Source organism: Orycteropus afer, unplaced genomic scaffold, assembly GCF_000298275.1.
Source record: "Orycteropus afer afer isolate SDZICR_OR568_19922 unplaced genomic scaffold, OryAfe1.0 scaffold00005, whole genome shotgun sequence".
Classification (NCBI taxonomy): Eukaryota; Metazoa; Chordata; class Mammalia; order Tubulidentata; family Orycteropodidae; genus Orycteropus; species Orycteropus afer.
The window spans coordinates 17,020,871-17,034,921 of record NW_006921592.1 but is presented as its reverse complement, the minus strand read 5'-3'; the positions used below and the strand labels follow the sequence as shown (position 1 = coordinate 17,034,921).

The 14,051-nt window shown below is 40.1% G+C and overlaps 1 pseudogene; it reads left to right on the top strand.

Moving 5' to 3' along the window:
* Positions 1-6,434: 6,434 nt before the first annotated feature.
* Positions 6,435-8,216, top strand: LOC103196092 (annotated as a pseudogene).
* The last annotated feature ends 5,835 nt before the right edge of the window (positions 8,217-14,051 follow it).

The window sequence follows — 14,051 nt, the reverse complement described above, 5'->3', positions numbered from 1 at the left end:
TTGAGTTTAAAAGAGTATGAATTCACTACCTCTACCTACACTCTGGTAGCATAGTGCCTAAGGCACTTGACTGCTAACCAGAAGGCTGGCGGTTCAAACCCACTAGCCACTCCTCGGAAGGAAGGTTGGGCAATCCTACTTCCGTAGTGATACTGCCTCGGAAACCCAAGGAGAGGTCGCTATGAGTCGGGGCCGACTCCACGGCAAACAACAACAACAACAACAACCTACACTCTATGTAGAATACAGCTGAATAGTCATATTTCTCCCCATGTTTGCAATGTTTTCCTACTTCCCCTTGTCATTTTCCCCAAATATATATGTATGTATATACATATACAAAATCATAGAGTCATATTCTGCCATAGAGTCAATTCTGGCTCATAGTGACTCCCATTGGGTTTCCGAGGCTGTAAATCTTTATGAAAGTACATCGCCCCATCTTCCTTCTGCAGAGGGGCTGAGGGGTTTGAATTGCTGACTTTCTGGTTAGCAGCCAGATGTCTTATCCACTAAGCCACGAGACCACCAGAGCGTGCTCTCTCTCTCTCTCTCTCACTCTCTCGCTCGCCCTCTCTCTCTCTCTCTCTCTCCCCCCTCTCTCTCTCCCTCTCTCTCTCTCTCTCTCTCTATCTATATACACACAGAGCAAACAAGACAGAGAGAGATTTATCTCAAGGGTTGGAGTATTCCTCCTTTAGGACTAATTTCCAGACCTGCAGAGTTTAAAGCTATAGAAACAGGAAGCAAAAATTTTGTGAATGAATCATTAGGGGTAACAGTGCATGGTGCCACTTCCCATTTTCACTGCTTGGTTTCTGACTTGTGAATCCTGGATATTAGAGAAATAAATTATTTATTAACAAATTATCCAGATATTGGATACTGGCTTAAAGCATATAGAACCAGCCCTACAAGGTGTTACCACATAGCTGGTGCTATGATTGTGTCTGTAGAAGGCTAGTCCATCATTCTACCAAGCCAGCTCCTTCAGAATTATTGTTGTTGTTGTTATTGTTGTTAAGTGCCATCGAGTAGTTTCCGACTCATAGCTACCCCATGCACAGCAGAACAAAACACTGCCCGATCCCGCGCCAGCCCCACAGTTCCTGCTATACTTGAGCCCATCATCGCAGCCACCATGTCAATCCATCTCGTTGAAGGCCTCCCCCTCTTTCGTTGACCCTCCACCCTACCAAGCATGACATCTGTGATGGTTGGAGCTGTGTGTCAACTTGGCTGGACCCCAGTTCTGTGTGGTGGCTCCCATGATGGGATCAGATGACTGAGTTCTGAGTGGCCAGTCTGCCCAAGGGGAGTTTCCCTAGGGGCCTGCTTGCAATGATATTCCAAGGACAATCTGGAAGAACGGCATTCCGAACTACAAACTTCCTTGAGTGAGCGGCTCACTGCTCCCCTGGAGATCTTGGATTCATCTTTTATTGGAAACAACAACCAATATACTGCATGCCAGCTTGAATCTCTCAGCTCCGCTGTGCTTGCGAAAAAAAAAGGCGGCTGCAAGCCCCACCTCCTACAGAGACGGACTTTGCAGCTTGGACTTGTCAGCTTCTATATGCTTGTGAGCCATTTGCCTAAGATAAATCTCTCTCTCTCTCTCTCTCTCTCTCTCTCTCTATATATATATATATACCTTGCTGGGGGTTTTTTTGTGTTTCTCTAGAGAACCCAATCTAACACAACATCCTTCTCCAGGGAATGGTCCCTTCTTACAACATGACCAAAATAGGTGAGATGAAGTCTGGCCATTCTTGCTTCCAAGGAGCATGCTGGCTGCACTTCCTCCAGGACAGATCTGTTAGTTCTTTTAGCAGTCCATGGTACTTTCAGCATTCTTCGCCAGCACCACAACTCAAAAGCATCAACTCTTCTTCGGTCTTCCTTATTCATTGTCCAGCTCTCACATGCATAGGAGGCGATTGGAAATATCATGGCTTGTGTCAGGCGCACCTTAGTCCTCAAGGAGATATCCTTGCTCCTCAGCACTTGATACAGTTCCTTCGCAGTTGACTTTCTCTATGCTACACATCATCTAATGTCCTGACTGCTGCTTCCATTGGCATCGATTGTAGAACCAAGCAACGTGAATTCTTTGACAACCTCAAACTTCTCTCCATTTATTGTGATGCTGCTCATTGGTCCAGTTGTGAGGATTTTTGTTTTCTTTATATTGAGACATAATCCACACTGCAAACTGTATTCTTCAACCTTCATCAGTAGATGCCTTAAGTCATCCTCACTTTCAGCAAGCAAAGTTGTATCGTCTGCATATCTCAGGTTGTTAATGATTCTTCCTCCAATCCTGATACCACGTTTTTCTTCATATAGTCCAGCTTCTTGGATCATTTGCTCAGCATATAGATTGAATAAGTATGGAGAAAGAATACAACCCTGACACACTCCCTTCTTGATTTTAAACCATGTAGTGTCCCCTTGTTCTGTTCAAATGACAGCCTCCTGGTCAAGGTACAGATTCCTCATGAGTACAATCAAGTGCTCGGGAATTCCCATTCTTCTCAATGTTATCCATAATTTGTCATGATCCACACAATCAAATGCCTTTGCATAGTCAACATCAGAATTATGGAGAACATGATAAGATCGATGATTTCCATGAACATGGACCCATTGCCACATTCATTTATTGTGAAATGAATCCTTTGATCTGAAGCAATGCTATGTGAGGTATCATGCTGGCAGATAAGGCATTCTGTAAGTCCACAGATTTAGTTTTGATAGAAACATTGCAGGCAGGGAAGGCAAATTCATTTCCAGAGTAAGTGTCTATTCCACTAAGAACAAAATGCAGCCCTTCCCATGATAGAAGTGTTTCAGCATAATCAACCTGCCATCAAGTTGCTGGCTGGTTACCCTAAGGAATGACTCCCTATAGGGTACACATCCCTCCATCCCTGCCACCATGGCCACTTTGTTGATGAGCCCATTAGCCAATGACAAGAGTGGCTGAGTAAAGATGACTGCTTCTCACAGAATGTGTCATTCTATCCTCTTGATTGTTGAAATTCTCCTCTGCAGAGGTCACCCTTTGGTGAGCATTCACATGAAACACAAATATCTTTTTCATTCCTTTGGCCCATTCAGTGAAGTCTATGTACATACTTCCCCATACTTCCTTGCCACCAATTTTCCAATCATGTTGCTTCCAAATCCCTGACCATCCTGCCAAACCATTGGCTATAGCCCATTAATCAGTATACAATTGCACATCTGGCCATTTCTGCTTCCAAGCAAAGAGAATGACTAGGTGCATACTCAAATTTCTGCCCTTTGAGAGGACTTTCCTTCACCATTGACTTTCAGGGAAGTTCAAAAATGGGGCTGCATTGCTGTCACGGTCCCTTTTCAAGTGATGCCTGCATATCATGCATATCAGGCACAAGTTTTCTATTTCTCAGTCAACTATAATAGTAACTCCCTGCAAGGTCATAGGTACACACTGAGATAGGGAAGGTCATGTGACAGAAGTGGAAAGACCATGGGCATTTGGGCCAGTTCCTCATGCAACTTACTTGTGCCTTCAGGTCCTCCTCAAGGCTGACCTCGTATAAGCCACTCTCATTTAATGATAAAGTGCTGTTGTGTACATCAAATTTTATGACACCATAGGTCAGACAATGCCCAGTTCATGATATGCAGCTCAGGCCATATGGTGACTTTGTTGCCCATGGTTAGACATTCAGTCTGAACTAAGGGCCAGTAACAAGCCAAAAGCAGTTTCTCAAAAAGACAGTAGTTATCTGCATTGGATGACAGGGCTTTGCTTAAAAGTCCTAAGGATCTGTGCTGTGATTCACCAATAGGGGCCTGCCAAAACCTCCAATAGCATCTCTATCTGCCACTGACATTTTAAGCACCATTGAATCAGTTGGATCATATGGCACAAGGGGTAGAGCAGCTTGCATGACAGCCTGAACCTGTTGCAGAGCCTCCTCTTGTTCTGAGCCCCACTCAAAACTAGCAGCTTTTTGAGTGACTTGATAAATAGGCCAAAGTAGCACACCCAAATGTGGTATATTTGCCTGCAAATTCCAAAGGGGCCCATCATGGATTGAACTCCTTGCTAGTTGTGCATGAGGCCAGATACAATTACTTATCTTTCTCTTTATGAGGAATATCTCCACATGTCCCACCCCACTGGATCCTCAGAAATTTCACAGAGGTGGAAGCTGCCTGATTTTTTGCTGACTTAATGTCTTAACAACAAGCTTTGGATCATTGATATTTCTTCTTATGAGGCTCAATAAGCATAGTGTCATCAACGTAATGGATGTGACGTCTTGTGGAAGGGAAAGGGGATCAAGATACCTGTGGACTAAAGTAAGACATAGTGCTAAAGAGATGATACACACTTGGGGTGTGACAGTGCAGGTGTATTCTTGGCCTTAACAGCTGAAGGCAAACTGCTTCTGGTTATCCTGAAAAACTGAACTTGAGAAAAAGGGATTAGCCAGATCAATAGCTGCATACCAAGTACCAGGAGATGCATTAATTTTCTCAATCAATGAAACCACATCTGGAACAGCAACTGCAGTTGGAGTCACCAACTGGTTAAGTCTATAATAATACACTGTAATTTTCCAAGATCCCTCCACTTTTTGAAAAGGCCATACAAGAGAGTTAAAAGGGGATATAGTGGAAATCACCATCCTTGAGACCTTCAGTTCTTTCAGTGTGGCATTAAACTCTGCAATCCCTCCAGGAATATGGTGTTGCTTTTTGTTTATTATTTTACTAGGTAGAGGTTTTCAGTGACCAGTTTTTCAGGAGCATATAGCCCCATCCTTCTTCCTAGTTTGTCTTAGTTTCAAAGTCCCACTGAAAACTGTCCACTATGGGAGGCACTGTTGGTATTTGAAATACCTGTGGCATACCCTCCAACCTCACAGCAACATGGATTAGCATTGCCCTATTTACTAATGGAGGCAGTCATCAGTGTGTTCAAAACTACTCAGACTTCAGAACCAATTTAAAAAATTCATCCTTTTGATTTTGTTTCTCTAGAACTGTTCTTGGTATCAAATGTCTTATGCTGGATTCTCTAGAGAAGCAAAATCAGATTTATCTCAAGGAAATGGCTCATACAATTGTAGAAGTTGGCAAGTTCCAAGTCCTTGGGTCAGATGTCAGACTGCAGACTTGTCTGATTCACAAAGCTGCAGGGGCTGATGAACCCAAGATCAGCAAGTGAAGAAGCAGGCTGCTGGCTCGCAGGCTGCTGGCTCACAGGCTGCAGAGCCTAAGGAATTCCAATATCACCATGCAATATGGCCAGCCACTGGCTCAAGTGAAAAGAACTGGGAGACAGATGATGATGAGCCAAATCCAGGATCCAGATTGAGAAAAAATCCAGATTGCTCTGCCAGATCATCCATATATATATATATACATATATATAGGATGCAGGCCACACCACTGAGGAAACTCCCTTTACACTGATTGGTTGTTCATAGCATATCTCATTATGGAAGTGATTACACTATATCAGATCTCATCATGGGAAATGATTACAACATTACATAACCGCCTAACTATATCATGGGAGCTCTGGTAGCATAGTGGCTAAGGCACTTGACTGCTAACCAGAAGGCTGGCGGTTCAAACCCACCAGCCACTCCATATCATAGCTGTCAAACTGTTGAGATTTATAGCCCAGTCAGGCTAACACTCAATTGGCCATCTGAGGCCCAATTTAGAATGCCTTTAAAAAATATCATCTCACAAAGAAGACTATCCTAATGGCTTCAGAAAAAAAAAAAAAAAAAAAGTGATCTCTTGTTTCTCTGGACTCTAAAATCATTACTTATAATTTTCTCATGTCATTGGCTACTTTCCGCCTGGGATTTCAGTTATTCAGACTGTTCCATTAATTTTACTATAAGACAGTAAGCTCCTTGAGAGTCAAGCTATTTATGGGTACAAGGTGCATTGTCTAAAGTCATTCTCCACAGGAAATGTTGGCTGAGTAAATGAATGTGAATTCACCTTTTCATTTACCAAGTTATTCTTTGCCTTTTGTGCTTTTCTACTTTTTGCAATCTTTCTAGGCATTTCTTGTATTATGAAAACAGCAAATATAGTTATGTTGTTGCTATTGTTATTATTAGATGCTGTCAAGTCAGTTTCAACTCACAGTGACCCTATGTACAACAAAACCCTGCCCAATCCTGTGCTATCCTCGTAATAGTTGCTATATTTGAGTTTACTGTTGCAGCCACTTTACCAAGCATGATGTCCTTCTCCAGGGACTATAGTGGTTTTATTTTCATAAGCATTTGTAAAATTTTTATAGTGTCTTTATTTTTCAATGTATTACCTCACTTAGTTCTCAGACAAATTCTGAAGGGTAAATGTTTTTGTTGGTTTAATTTTATGAAGAGACGTAGCATCTGAGCATGAAGGGGCCTGATGATGTCATACAATGGTAATTAGTTTATCCAATTTGCAAATCCCACTCACTGCCTCCTGTTGATGGTGTCATCAATAAAAATTGGAAGTGCCCTCCTGTGTTTCTTTCTAATATGGTAAGCCAAGGAACATTATCAGGATTTCTTCATTGTGCTCCAGAATTATTCAATATTGTAACTTTTAGTTTCTTGAATTTCTTTATCTATTAAAAAGTCACTCAATGATTTCCTGCACTCTTGTTTTAAACCAATTCATCTTTCCTCTAGTTGATTCTTAGGATCTATATAATACTAGTGATTTGTATAATCTGTTGATGTTATACTATCTTAATGTTAAAGGATGCTGAGAATTCATAAAGAGACAGGAGGAAATCTCTCAGAACAAACAGCTTTATTTCAGAAGCAAAGGTCATAGTGCCAAGCTGACACCATCCTTGATAATACTCCATCTTACAGTGATGGGAAGAGACAAATTAGAAAAGCATTGCAAGTTAATTCAAGCAAGCTTTTCTTCTAATTTATGAAAGTTTGTTCTATTCATTTAGAGCAGCAGAAGAAGAAAGAGAGTTAGGAATCGTAAGAGGAAATGGAATGCATGGTTAATTGCTATATGAACAACTGCCTCCTTTGCACTGAGACCAAAAGATCTAGCTGGTGTCCAGCTACCATTTCTGAACATTTTGATTAAAGATTCTGTGGCAGAATCTTGATCAAAAGGGGTAAAGATGTGGAACAGAATTTCAATTTCTCATGGAATCCAGACTTTCTGAATCTATGGAAGCTAGATGAACCAACAAAACTATTGCCCTGAGATCATCTTAGAATCTTAAACTGAAAATATCCCCTGAAATCTTCTTTAAACCAAACAATAGTTTAGTTTAGAAAGTAAAGAATGTCAATGTTGAGCTCTATTTAAGATATATATGGGAACACATTGACCATAGCAACTCAATGGCTTAGATAGGAAGCTTAGGGAATAGTGAGTTTATGTTAATGTAAGGAACAATTTAGAAGAGGGAGAATGGTTGCACAAATTGAATAATGCTATCAATATCACTATATAGTACATGTAAAACTTATTGAATTGGTGTATGTTCTGCTGTGTATATTTTCAACAACAACAACAACAACAAAAATATATATATATATATATATATATAATTTTTAAAAATCTGAAAGAAAAAAAATCAAGTTCAGCTTTTCTGGACTTGGCTGAACATGAAGTATCATCATAGAAGTTGATGTTCATCACAACCAAGACTGAAAGGTTAAACACAAGGATCCCAAGAGTCAGAACATCTACCTGAGGCTGTAGGTCAAGTTGCAAAGGTTTCTGGTCAGAGGAAGAAAACTTACTTTCAACCAAGTAACCAAGTTGTGCTAAAAAGGCTGTTTATGAATCACATCAATCAGCCTCCTCTGTCCCTTTCTCAGATAATCCAGCAGATGAAGCTTCCTAGCGAGAAAGCGAGACAGCTATAATAGTAGAGAACATAATGGATGATACACAGGGTCGGGACGTATCTAAGTTGAAAGCACGTTCACTGTGAATGAGCAGCTGGTCCTGGGTTGCATTCTCAAGCCCAGAAGCAAGATCCAGATCCTCACTTTGAACCAGCTGGCCCTACACTCTCCAAATGTCCACATCACCATCCAGCTCACTGTTCTCACAAGGGTCACAAGGTGTACAGGCATTTCAGCAAGGCCCCAAAAACCCTGCACAGCCATACCAAACCCTGTGTCTGCTCCAAAGGCAAGAAGTTCACATGAGCCAGAAATCAATGGGACAAGCTGAGTTAAAAAGACTAACTCAGATCCTGCCCTGTCGTCAAAAAGATTTTGGATGCTGGGGAAAAAAAAAAAAAGAAAGAAAGAAAAAGAAGTTATACCCAGTGTGCCATATGAGAGAGGGGATATTTGCTTCTTGTTCTGGGTTCCTTCGACCTCTATACATACCCCAGATATCCCAGTCTCTCTACATTTTTACATATGGAAGACTCACGCCCATGATCCCATTTAAAAAAAAAAATCACATACAATAAAATTTAACATCTTATCCGCAGATTAATTACTCTATACATAATGCATGTAGACTAATCATTTAATTTGTGACAGAAAACAAGTTTGTAAATAAGAATTATTCACACATACTGAAAAAAAGGTTGTGTTGTTCCTTCTGGAATTTTTTTTTTTTTAATTATTTAATTTACTAAACAATGCGCTGCCTTAATATTTCAAGCCAAACACTCTTCTTTGGCTCTCAAATGTTTTCAGAAATAACTCTTCCTTGTTAATTTCCAAATCTTGGCTGCATTTCCTGCTAATTTCAAACATATGTCATATATGAAATATGTTATTTTTCCAAGCCTAATTCTGGCAGGAGGTAATTTTGGAACTGGTACGAAGAGATTTTGGGACAAACAAACAGGACAGCTTGAAGCTGCCACATCTTAATAACAATTTTATCTTTTTCTATCTATCTCCAGGTCCACAAAAGCAAGAGCCATAGAGAGGGGTCAGTGAGCTCTAACAAAAATTTCAGTGTGAAGCAAAGCACACCTTGAAGCTTTATATCTTATTCTTATGATTCACTTTCCCAAAAGAACCTCTCACATAGTAATATTTGTGTAGGATATAGGGTGTGAGGGGAAAAAAAGACACTGATAACTACAGTAATAGAACCTTGGTATTATCGTTCTAGTTCCCTGAGACTTACAATTGAAAGAAACAAACAGGTAAAGCAGAGTAAAAAGTCTTGCTTAACCTTCAAAAGATTCTCTATACTGATAGTATCTGGAAAACAGCAGACATATCCAATTGTATAAATCTATTCTCTTTATATACTCGAAAATGAATTTCATGAAGAACTACTAAGTACTCAAAAGATTAAAAAGAATGTAAATTCACCTCAGCTTTTTAGATCAGTACTTGAGGACTAAGACCTAACCGCAAAGTACTAATGTTTATTCTTTATAAACATTTGCATTCATGGTATATACCTACTCTTCACTTATCTGCTATCTCATTATCAGACATTTTGTATTTACAACAGTGCAAAATCTTCTTAACTCATTTAAAGTCAGGTAAGAACCTATGTATTTTGAGTGAGAGAGTGCATCCCTCCTGAGCTCCAAGTCCTTGATCCTTCCCATTAAACCCCTTTCTCCAGTCTGGAATGAGAATAAAGTTAAAAGAGAAAATACAAAAGGCTGATGCCTGGGCCTCAGGCCATTAACCTGCACACATGCTTCTTTGCCTCATCAAATCCTGGCCAGCCTGCAAGCTGGTGTCTGCCCTACCATCCGAACAGTGCTCGGGCTTTAGGCCATGAGTCTGCAAGAATGTGGCAGAGGGACACAGGACATGCAATGGTCACCTCACTGCAGACCCAAAAATCCATCATCTGTGCACTTGGGCCATTGAGGGGTGGTCCAAGGTAGATGGATGTTTTGTGGAAAGCAAGAACTCCAGTGGGTCAGGGTAGGATTAGTCTTCTCCTGGCTACAAATCCTAACCCAATCAGCTCTGCCAGTGGTTTGAAATGACACAACTTGACCCACCCACCTCAAGCACAGAAGTCAAGGAAGAGCTGCTGGAGCGTGGAGGCAGGGAGGGAGCAGCCACATAGCCTGCTTCTGAAATGACTCCTGGAACCTGAGGAACATTTGGTGACTGAAGTTTCACATAATGCCAATTTTCACATGATGGTCTGGCCTTTGATACCTAACCATGTCGGTAAATGAACAGTGGGTTTCATTTAGTAAAAGGAACAGCAAGTGTAATAGAAAAACAGCTTGTCTGGGGGCATAAAACAGTGCCCTAGTCTCAATTCTAACCTTTCCTAGAATAGTAGATTCATTGCAAAAATAACAATTATTTACCCCTCTTTAGTATGGATTACAGCTCAAAGAAGGCTAAATCCTCACAACTGGATCAATAAACAACATCATGATATATGGGGAAAAGATTTAAGTTGTCAAAGATTTCATTTTACTTGGATTCACAATCAATGCCCATGGAAGCAGTAGTCAAGAAATTAAACATATTGCGTTGACCAAATCTGCTGCAAAAGACCTCTTTAAAATGTTAAAGAGCAAAGAAGTCATTTGAAAGAAACTGAGGTGCATCCAACACAAGCCATGGTGTATTCCATAGCCTCATTTGAATGTGAAAATTGGACAATAAATAAAAAAGACCAAAGAAGAACTAATGCATTTGAATTGTGGTGTTGGGGAAGAATATTGAATGTACCAAGGACTGTTAGATGAATGAACAAATCTGTGTTGGATGAAGTAGAGTTGGAATGCTCTTTAGAAGCAGAAATGGCCAGAATTTGTCTCTCATACTTTGGTCTGTTGTCAGAAGGGACCAATCCCTGGAGAAGGATTCATACTTGGTAAAGCAGAGGATTGATGAGAAAGGGGAAGACCATCAAGGAGATGGATTGACACAGTGGCTGCAACAGTGGGCTCAAGCATAGAAACAATTGTGAGGATAGTGCAAGATTGTGTAGTGTTTCATTCTGTTGTACGTAGGGTTGCTATGAGTCAGAACCAACTCAACGACCCCTAACAACAACAACAACGATATCTACACACTTCCAAATGTAACTTTGCAGCTTGTCTCATCAAGGGGTGAAGTCTGTTTCCCTACCCTCTTGCTCAGCCAATCAAATACAATGGAAGTAACATTTTGCCAGTTCCAAGCCTGGACCTCAACATGCCTTGTGGACTTGGTGTTTTCTCTCTCACTCTCTCACTCACCTGCTCTCTCTTCTGCGCTCACCATAAGAACATGCCAGAACTAGGCTGCTGCAAGATGAGACATGTGGGAGAGAGATAGTTAGTTCAAATCCCCAAACATATGAGAGAGCATGGCTAAGATCAGCAAAACCACATAACCAACTCACAGCTGACCTGAGGCATGTGAGTAGGGCTTTCCTGTCCCCATTTAAATCAATAGAAACTACCCAGCTGAGTTGTAGAGTCAAAAGAAACAATAAATGGTTGCTCTGTAAATCTAGGTTTGATTTCTTTTTTATACAACATGACAGAATAATGAAGGCTATATATAAAATTCTTTTAAGAACTCTTGTCTGTATAAAGTACTATTTAATAAGTAAATACAAGTTTTGGGGAAGTATTTAAAAAAAAATCTCCTAATGGTTCTTTGCTTATAAAGATCTGCACATTTCATCTATTGGAATTAAATATTAGATTTAGGCCCAAATGCAAAAACTGGCTCAGTTACAGAACAGCAGATGGCACTTATTCAACTACAAGAAGAACTTGATTCTCAGATTCAAATTTTTTTTTTAATAAAAAAGAAAACTCGAACAATAAATTATTTTTATGTTATTGACTTTCAAATGAAGAGAATGTTTTAGCAACTTAACTGTTAAATTCAATTTTTGAAAACTTGCTTTCACTTTTACTTTTAAATTTTCCTGAAGACTAGCTTAGGTGGGAAGATTCTAGGTTTATATGGCATCTGGCTGGTTGCTACTCCCTTTTCCTAAAATACCTATGAAGACCCAGACAAAGAAATACAAAACAGCAACACTAAAAACTGACAAACTGCTGTCTAAATCTAGAGGGAATTTCCTTTAGCTATTAAACCAATGGAGCCAACATGAGGAAAACAATCAATGGATTATCCATAAACTATCTCTCAAAATGTGAGTGACCCCCTAAAGTAGGGCAAGTTTTCTTCCTCACTCACTTTCTGCTCCTTTAGCTTAGAGAGACATACCTATACCTTAGCAGAAAAAAATGTCATTTCTCAACTGAGTGGATGGTGTTAATACTGTTTCCTCTCCTAACTCTGACTCTCCTTTATCTTTATATATCCCAAAAAATAGGATAGAGAAGTCAGAAAGTACACAAGTATTAAAAGTCTCATGTTACATTCTGTCTCACGTGATTCCTTAGTTTTATGTGGCAGGGAGAAGAGACTGTAAGAATTTTGGTAACAATTCATTTTAGGAGATTAATGTACTCCATTTACTCAGATTGTCAGATAATCAGCCATGGGGCTAAGCAGTAACACCATCATGATTTAGAAGATCCATCTGATAAATGTCTGCTATCTAGATGCTAGAATTTATATTAGGAACTAAGTATACCTCAACCCTCCTTTGTAGGATCTTTGGTAGTGGAGTGCTTTAGGCACTCCACTACAAACCAGAAGGCTGGTGGTTCAAATCCACCAGCCACTCCTCGGAAGGAAGGTTGGGCAATTCTACTTCTGTAGTGATACCACCTAGGATAACCAAGGAGGGGTCGCTATGAGTCGGGTCCGACTCGATGGCATATAACAACAACAAGCCTCCTTTCAGCTATAGATCTGAGAGATCTGAGAAATGTATTTGTATATATATATATCATTTACTGTATTGATAAATGCCGGGTCTAGGATAGATATCATTTCTCAAGAAAAAGTAAAGAAAAGAAAACAATATTTAAAATAGAACCAATGGACTTCCACTCTGGGAATGTGGAATAGACATACTTTTTCTAATTCCTGCCATTAAGTACAAGTAAAAACCTTTGATGTTATATATAAAAGAAATATAAGAGGACTCTGAAAGATGGAGAAAATACTGCTGACTGAGTAGGGACCTCAGAACCCAAGGAATAGTACGCCCTTGGTTTTCCTGTTGCCTCATATATTCCACACTTGGAGCTGAAAAATCCAAAAACCTAGATATACTAAAGGTCAGAGACACAACAAGCCCCCCAAAAATCTACTCTCTTTCTCCAACGAAAGCATAAGGAAAGAAGAAGAGTAGCAAGATTGATAATTTTCAGACAGTAACAGCTTTACTTCAAATATCACAGGAAAAAAAACAATGAGTTCACCCTCAACTATTCTAAAAAAGACTGAGTTAGGAGCCTAGACTTTCACATTCACTGGGCTGTAATGAGACGCCCCAGCCACACTGCTGGGGTGGTGTCAGAAGAGCACAAATAAAGTAGCAGAAGTTCCATACTCACCACACAGTAACATGACCCCTCCCCCACATAGTAGTAGTGGGAAAACATGAAGAACCTGGACTCCACTTCTATTAGTGCATAATGGGTTACCCTATCCACTGACTGGGTTGGTATTAAAGGAGGGATAACTAAGAGTCAGGACTTTCAGCACTGCCCAATAGTAAAACCACCACCCCCATACACACACTCCATATGGTGTCAGTGAAAAACATGTGGGGATTAATAGTAACACATTTTTAATCTTCCCAGAGAAGTATCAATGGATACTCAATCAGGAGCCAAAATTCCCAGCCAAGCCCGTCATTAATGATGAGCCCCCCACAACCTTGGTGGCAACAGCAGCCAAGTGGAAAATATGAACTTCTACTGCCACCTGGCAGTAATGAAGCAGTACCCTGCCTGTCTTTGATGGAGGAATGTCAGTAAAAGCCAATAAAAACAGAAGATTGAAATAAGATCCATAGTCTCATAACATAATTCCCAGATTTCAATCAAAATTCACTAGTCTTACAAGAACCAGGAAGAACTCAAACCGAACAGCAAAAACAACAACAAAAAGACAATCAATAGAGGCCAACAATGAGGTGGCAGACATGTTGGAATTATCTGA